The sequence below is a fragment of the Sceloporus occidentalis genome, unplaced genomic scaffold (genome assembly GCF_023333645.1).
Source record: "Sceloporus occidentalis isolate IW3139 unplaced genomic scaffold, rSceOcc1.0.p SCAF_4, whole genome shotgun sequence".
NCBI classification, from domain to species: domain Eukaryota; kingdom Metazoa; phylum Chordata; class Lepidosauria; order Squamata; family Phrynosomatidae; genus Sceloporus; species Sceloporus occidentalis.
The window spans coordinates 9,995,565-10,002,500 of NW_028316984.1; the positions used below are offsets into that span (position 1 = coordinate 9,995,565).

A 6,936-nucleotide genomic window follows, 5' to 3' on the forward strand; every position below is an offset into this window, starting at 1 on the left:
GAAGGAGAAGTCTTGACTTCATCGTTGGTGGCGGCGGCAGGAGCCAAGCCAGCGCCGGGTCTCTCTCCTTCGAAACGTTTCAGCCCAAAACCAGGCTCCATCCCGGTGCCACCTTTTCGGGGCTCCCTTCAGCAATCCTTCTTTCTTCCATCGACATCCCAGACTCAAACAAACAGGGGCCGACAGACTTTCCAGAATCTAACGTAACCCCACTCGGTGGGACTTCTAACTCACCGTTTGTTAGTCAGCCATCAAACTTGCAAACCCTGCAAATATAAAGGTGGTGTTCCCTAACAGCCCTCTTCAAACCTTCCAACAACAACAACAACACACACACACACACACACAGGCAGACTGACTCTAATTTCCCTTTCTCACCTGGGAGAGAGTTCCTAGCAAGGAAGATCGCAAGGAGACTCATTTCTTCCGTAGTTCCAAAAAAACTTTCCTCTGGCCCAAATGGGAGGGCGAGCTACGGTCCTCTCGGTCTGAAGGGTTTATTCTGGTCCCTGGTTCTGAAATGTCTGGTGAATTGTTTATTTATCTAGGGTTTTTGACAGGGGAACAATGTTCGGAAGTGTCTTTATTTCTGCTGCCCTCCCTTTTACACACACACACACACACACACACACACAGGAGGGTGTACGTGGGACACTGTGTTGTTGCCAGACTCTCAGAGAATGCAAAGAGGCGACCCAGGCCCTGTTAGACCGAGGCACCCATGGGTCCTCCTAAAGGGACAGAGGCAGGGTGACCCCATTTCCACAAACCCCAGGCACTGGGAAAAGCGAGAGGCCCTCCCCACAAAGGAGGACAAGCAACTGTGAAATGTAGGACATTCCCACAATAAAAGCGACTTGAAAAACTCATGTCACTATTAATTCATGCTTCTGGGGGATCTTTTGGGAATTCCTCCTGGAGAGGAGGTTGAAATGGAGGACATGCCCGGGAAAAGGAGGACGGCTGGTCACCCTGCCGGCGGGGGAGGGAGGGAGGGGGAAGGTGGCTGGGGCAGAAAACTCAGTGCAAACTTTGTCCAGAAAGCCCTAGAAACGTTTCTAGGTCCCATCAAAATGTGTCGGGAAAGCTCAAAGTTCCTGCCTAACGAAGGCTCGCTATTCCTATAAACACCGACCTATCATGCATAATAATAATGTTTTTGTAAGGAGAGGAGACTATTTTTTAAACCCCTCCGCCTGAATATAGTGTGTTTGTGTCTTAATCGGTTGGGAATAGTTTGGAAATATATGTCCCATTGAGCTAAACGACCTCCTCTCAGGCTCAGCGACCTGGTCTCCGTTATTATATATTTCTCTATATAGAAATATATATATGGGATCTGTAAAATACATACATCTTTGGAAGTGTGTGTGAGAGAGAGAGTCTTTAAAGTTACATGAACAAGCTTTTCGGGTTCAAAAGCCTAAACCCGACCTTTGCAAAGAATCGGCATAGTTTTTAAAAAGCTAACCTTTTTGCACAAAGTTTAAACTCTCCTTAAAGAAAGGCATTGAATCCAGATATACAGTTTCCAATCATTTGGTGCTTCTGTTTGCACAAATGACATGGCTTAGTATGAATGGGAATTAATTGGAATCGCTTTTTTAAAACGTAATAATTGAAGGTCAAAAAAATACGGAGACATTGGAGACATTTAGGCTGCCATTGAGATCAATGGGGCTTGTTTCTGAGGAGGGGAACTGAGCAGCTACCTTGCAATCCTGTTCTTATCTACTCATAAATAATTTATGTAGGATTTCAGCCTTAATTTTTTCTAATGTTATTTGCTCTAAACATCCTAACTTTAACATAACTGCTGAAGCTGGTGCCATATATCGGTTATATTTATACAAAGGGAAACCTCTCTTTCCCTTGGAAAAAAATCTCTTAAGGGAAAAAAAGCACCCGTTAATAACAATTTTTAAGAAGAATTTGGGAAAGTGTCTTCTCCTCAGCCCTTCCTTTATTTTGTGGGCCAAGAAATCATTTGACCTTTTTTGTTTTTAAAGAGCCATGGGATGAATCGGTGTTGTGTTTAAAAATGATCCTTCTCTCTGCTTTCTCCATCTGAAATTAAAAGAGAGAGAAAATTAGAATTCACTATCAAAAGGAATAATAATAGTAAGGGTTTATACACACACACACACACACACACACACACACACACCTTTCAGGTGACAATTAAAGTATAGCCACAGCAGCTGCATGTGATACTATTTTTGCCTGCAAAAAATCCCATTATATTTATTTTAAGTGGATGCATATTTCTAATCAGTTCTGGACTGAGCTTTTATAATGGAAGAACTCCAGTCGCAATGTCTTTTTCTCTCTCCAAAAAAGAATAGCTTATCTTCCCCAGCACTTTCCCACCGCCAAGTTTTATACTTCTGTGGGGAGGGGAGTCTTTAAAGTTACATAAACAAACTTTTCGGGTTCCAAACCTAAATCAAAGCCTGGAAAGAGCATGCCCTGCTCTTGAGAGACCTCTAAGCCTGCAATAACACACTTTCCCCACGAAGAATCATATTCAGCTCAGAGGTACTTACTTCAGAGCAAGACACATTAAGGCTTGCACTGAAAAAGTGGCAGAGAGTCTATCCTCCAGCCATTTCGGCACAGAAACACACCAGGTTACAACAAACAAGGAAACAAACAAGGCTGCAATCCTATACAGTAAACCCTAAAGTCCATCATGGGTTTATTTCTGAGTAAACATGGGTGGCTATCCTTCCAATTTATGTTTCCAATCCTTTATGAGACAACCCACCTTCCATTTGCTGCACGTTTGTTTTTGCAGACTTCATAAAAATTGTGAAGTCGAAGGCTTTCCATAGGGTTTTTTTGTGGGTTTTTCGGGCTCTGTGGCCATGTTCTAGAAGAGTTTATTCCTGACGTTTCGCCAGCATCTGTGGCATCTGGCATCTTCAGAGAATGCTGGCCTAGAATATAGATAGATAGATAGATAGATAGATAGATAGATAGATAGATAGATAGATAGATAGAGATATATAATAATAATTAGTTTCCAAGCCAAACTGGATCTCGCATTAACTTTAAAAACAATTTTAAAAACAACTTTGGTAAAGATTGTGACGACCAAGCTACCTTTCTTTCCCTAAAACTATCGTGCATTTTGCCTAGGCATCTAGCAACCATAAGCTTCTTGCTGCAGGAATAAATATCATTGCATAGTTGTAAATATAAAAGTATGGCATGACACTCCCTGCATTCTGCAGTAGTTCTCACTGTGAAAGGATCGCAGTTGTAAACTAAGGACACATTCTTGAGGACCTAAGATATAAATCCTGGTCTTCACTGGCCTTTCAGATTTGTAGTCCGACCCCGGACTGAGCCTGAACTCTTCTTGTCCCAAACGAAAGGGTGTTTTTTCCCCCCTCGATGGGAAGCTGTAGTTTTCCCTTCGTCCAGTAGACGGCATAAACGCCCAAGCCTTCAAACACCAGGTTTTGTTTTAAAATAATGGAGGGAGCAAGGTTTTGTTGCGACGAGTATTAACTCTACTCACTGCTATGGGTAGCATTAATGAGAAAAAAAAAGTTACGTTCCCGTTAATTGCGACGCCAGACATTTATATTATTATTATTATTATTATTATTATTATTATTATTATTATTATTATTTGGAAAGACAATCTTGCAAGGAGAAAGGTTTAAACATTTTTCAATGGCTCTAAACATATTCACCGGCTCTAATTCAGCTTGAGTAAATTAAATTACCTATGATACTTGCTGAGAAAGATCAGGCAATGAGTCGATGTAGACCCGTTTGGTAATAAAGCGATCGTGTGTATGTCTGTGTGTCGATGAAACTGTATGTAACTTTTTCTGCCATTTAAAAAACAATGCTACTCAAACTGTTGCGCCTGAAATGTCGGGTCGCGTTTTACAACAAGCTATTCATTTATTTCATTTCCCATGAAGTTAGGGGGACCTCTTTTGAAATGCTCATTGTGACCATGATATAGAATTATATAGACGTGTGCCTGTAGTTGTATAGACACACACACACAGAGATAGACACACACTTATGTATCTCTATTAAGAAAGGGAAAAAAGTACGCCTAAACTTCCCCATAGAAAAACTTTCTTTTTTATGCCGCCGGAGTCTTCTTCTTCCTCGCTTCCCACTTGTTGAAACTTTCTGTGAAAGGCTCCCATTTTTGTCTTCGCTGGCAGAAGTTTCCAAGGGACCAAAGTCGAGGCTTTGCTGAACTCCTTTTCCCAGTTCATCCCTTGCTTAAATTATCGCAAACTTTGGAAAGTTTGAAGGCAGCAGCCGATGTCGGGCGAGGAAGGTTTTTACGAAGCCTTCCCACTGAATGAATAAGAAAAGGCGGCTATAACTCCTGCAAATGTCAGAGCTGGTAATTGTGTTAAACAGTCGACATGCTTTCTATTCTCTTTCTTGCTTGCTCTCTCTCTCTCTCTCTCCTCCATCCCTGTTTCTCTCCCCCTCTTTTCCCTCCAAAGGGATTCAGGCTTTTTAAAAAGCTTGCAAAGAAAAGCCCCTATGCAAAGTGCTGCCTTCTCCTTTCGGCCCTCCTCTCCTCCTCCTCTCTCTCTCCTCCAGCTTGTTGCCTGACTCCTACAGTGCCCTTACTCCTTTGGTAGGGCAACCTGACCCCTGGCTGACTCCTGAACTGGACCAGGCCCTCTTTGTTTTTCCCAAGTCAGGATCCAGTAAACAAATCCGCTCTGAACCCTTGGCTTGCACTCTTTGCTTCCACTGGATCTCCCATCTTCGCTCAACCCCCCTCCTCCGCCGTTCGCCTCCTTTTTATTATCACCTTCTCAGGTTCTGCCCTTTTAATGGCTCTTTAAATAGTTTTCTTTTTTTCGCCTCCCTCCTCAGACCTTCATTCATTAAGCCTTTGACTCCCCCCCCCCCTTTTCCTTTTCATTTTAAGGTCACTCCTATCGCTTCCAAGTCTTATCGGCAGCATTCCTTCATTATCTCTACTCCCGTCTTTCGAATCTGTTTTCTTCTGTTTGTTTTTTCCTTATGTTTGTGCCCTTAAAACCTCAACGCTGATGGATGGGGTGGCCAGGGACAAAACACACACACACATTTGCACACTGTTGTGGGTGGTGTTAGCATCACACATCTGGCGACATATATGAGTCAAATTGAATTCCAACAAACCAACTTGGTGGGTAACATCAGTCCACCAAGTTAGTTTGTCGGAGTTCAGTTTGACTCGTATATGATGCCCTGGATCGTCCTGTTAAAGAGATATAATCTTTCTTGGAAAGCTGCAAAGGGCAAAAAAGATCACCCCCCAAAAAAGGTCCAGTCGGCATTGGGGCCACTGCTTCGTTGCTTCTTTTGGAAACCAATGCCACTACTTCGGAGTAAGCGGCAAAATGACTTGTGTCTGGTTTCTGTTTTAAAGGTGACTCTTAAACCAAACCTAAACCGACAAGGGATGAAACCCCAGAGGATTTACCTCCCCAGGCCCCCAAATGGCCTCCATCTGGTTCAAAAAATATGCACACTGTGAAGTCAAAGGCTTTCATGGCCCGCATCCATAGTTTTGTGGGGTTTTCTTGCTATGTGGCCATGTTCTAGAAGGGTTTATTCCTGACGTTTTGCCAGCATCTGTGGCTGGCATCTACAGAGAATGCTGGCATGGAGGATAGATAGATAGATAGATAGATAGATAGATAGATAGATAGATAGACAAACTGTCTGACCCTGCGTAAGGAGGAGTGATTCCCATGTTTACAGAAATCAACTCTTCTAGAACATGGCCACATAGCCCGAAAAACCCACCAAAAACTGTAATATGCAGACTGTTTTTGAGAAAAGTCCTCCTCTGGTCTGGCCTCAACTTCGGAGGACTTGGCTTCTGGTTCCCAGGGAAAGGCCTGCGACTGGGAACTGAAACCAACCTGCCCTCCCCCCCAAAAAAGCCACCCAAGGAGAAGCCCCCTCGGGGAGAGAAAAGCAACCAGGGGGAAAGAGAGAGAAACTACAGAGAGAAAGAGAAAGAGAGATCGCTTGTTGCTTCCCCAGGCTTTCCTGGAAGAGACCCTCAAAGTTTTTGTTTTCTGCTTCGGCCTAGCAAGGGGGATCCCCGCAGGAGAACCAATTCAGCACCTAAGTTTAGGGTCTGAATGGGGCAGAGCTGGCCGGGTTGAAGAACCCCCCCCCCCCCTAAAAAAAAGCCAGATCCTGGAAAAGTGGGGCTCTTTGGCTCCAGCAGAGAAGTTCCCCGCTTAGTAATAGGAAAGAGTTTTGCCCCACTGTCCGTTGACTCTTCCCCCCCCCTTCCTCCCCCCTCTTTGAAACGATGATAAATGGCTGTCCCGCTTTTATGGCCCTTCTCTGGTTGCAGCTCGAGCTGGCCTTCCTCGGGGCCGTTTCTCCGCGGGGCCAAGACCCAACGGCGGGCCCTGTTTGCTCCTTGTAAAAAGGCCTAATCCAGGAGGAGCCTTGGGCAAACAGTTTGCGCGGCTACTGCAATTACACCGTAAAAAGGGAAAGGGAAAGGGGAAAAGGGGGCTGTGAATATTGTCACTTGGGTTGTCACTTGGATTGTTAAGTTGCTCCGTGTGTGACATCTAATCGGTGGCAGTAGATCCAAGTTTAGTTTAATTTTTCAGCTTTCGGTTTGTCTATGTGTGCCTTATAAATAGTCATAGTATCTATACATCTCTCTCTCTCTCTCTCTCTCTATCTATCTATCTATCTATCTATCCACACACACACTGTACACACTCTCTCTCTATACACACACACACACACACACACACACACACACACACACGTTGCTCTAAATGTTCATTTTCATTTAATTTTATGATATAGTTTCCCCCGCAGCAGCCCTCTGCCCCCAAATCCACGTCCAAGGAGCAGAATCTCCACTCAGGGCCCGGTTGAAGAATCTGGGCTCGTTGAGGGGGCCTTATTCCC

The 6,936-nt window shown here is 44.1% G+C and overlaps 1 long non-coding RNA gene across 3 annotated transcripts in view; it reads right to left on the reverse strand.

The window, feature by feature from the left end:
* Nucleotides 1–1,840: 1,840 nt before the first annotated feature.
* The window catches only part of LOC149313495 (uncharacterized), a 7,080-nt gene continuing 1,984 nt past the window's right edge, over nt 1,841–6,936 (reverse strand). For 2 of the 3 annotated variants that reach the window (XR_016281074.1, XR_016281075.1), the window contains exons 2-3: nt 2,768–2,939; nt 1,841–2,067 (exon numbers count right to left, since the gene is read on the reverse strand). This is a non-coding gene — a long non-coding RNA (uncharacterized LOC149313495). Of the gene's footprint in view, nt 2,068–2,767; nt 2,940–3,105; nt 3,191–6,936 lie in introns of those variants that run through there. The other variant, XR_016281076.1, reaches the window with a different exon arrangement.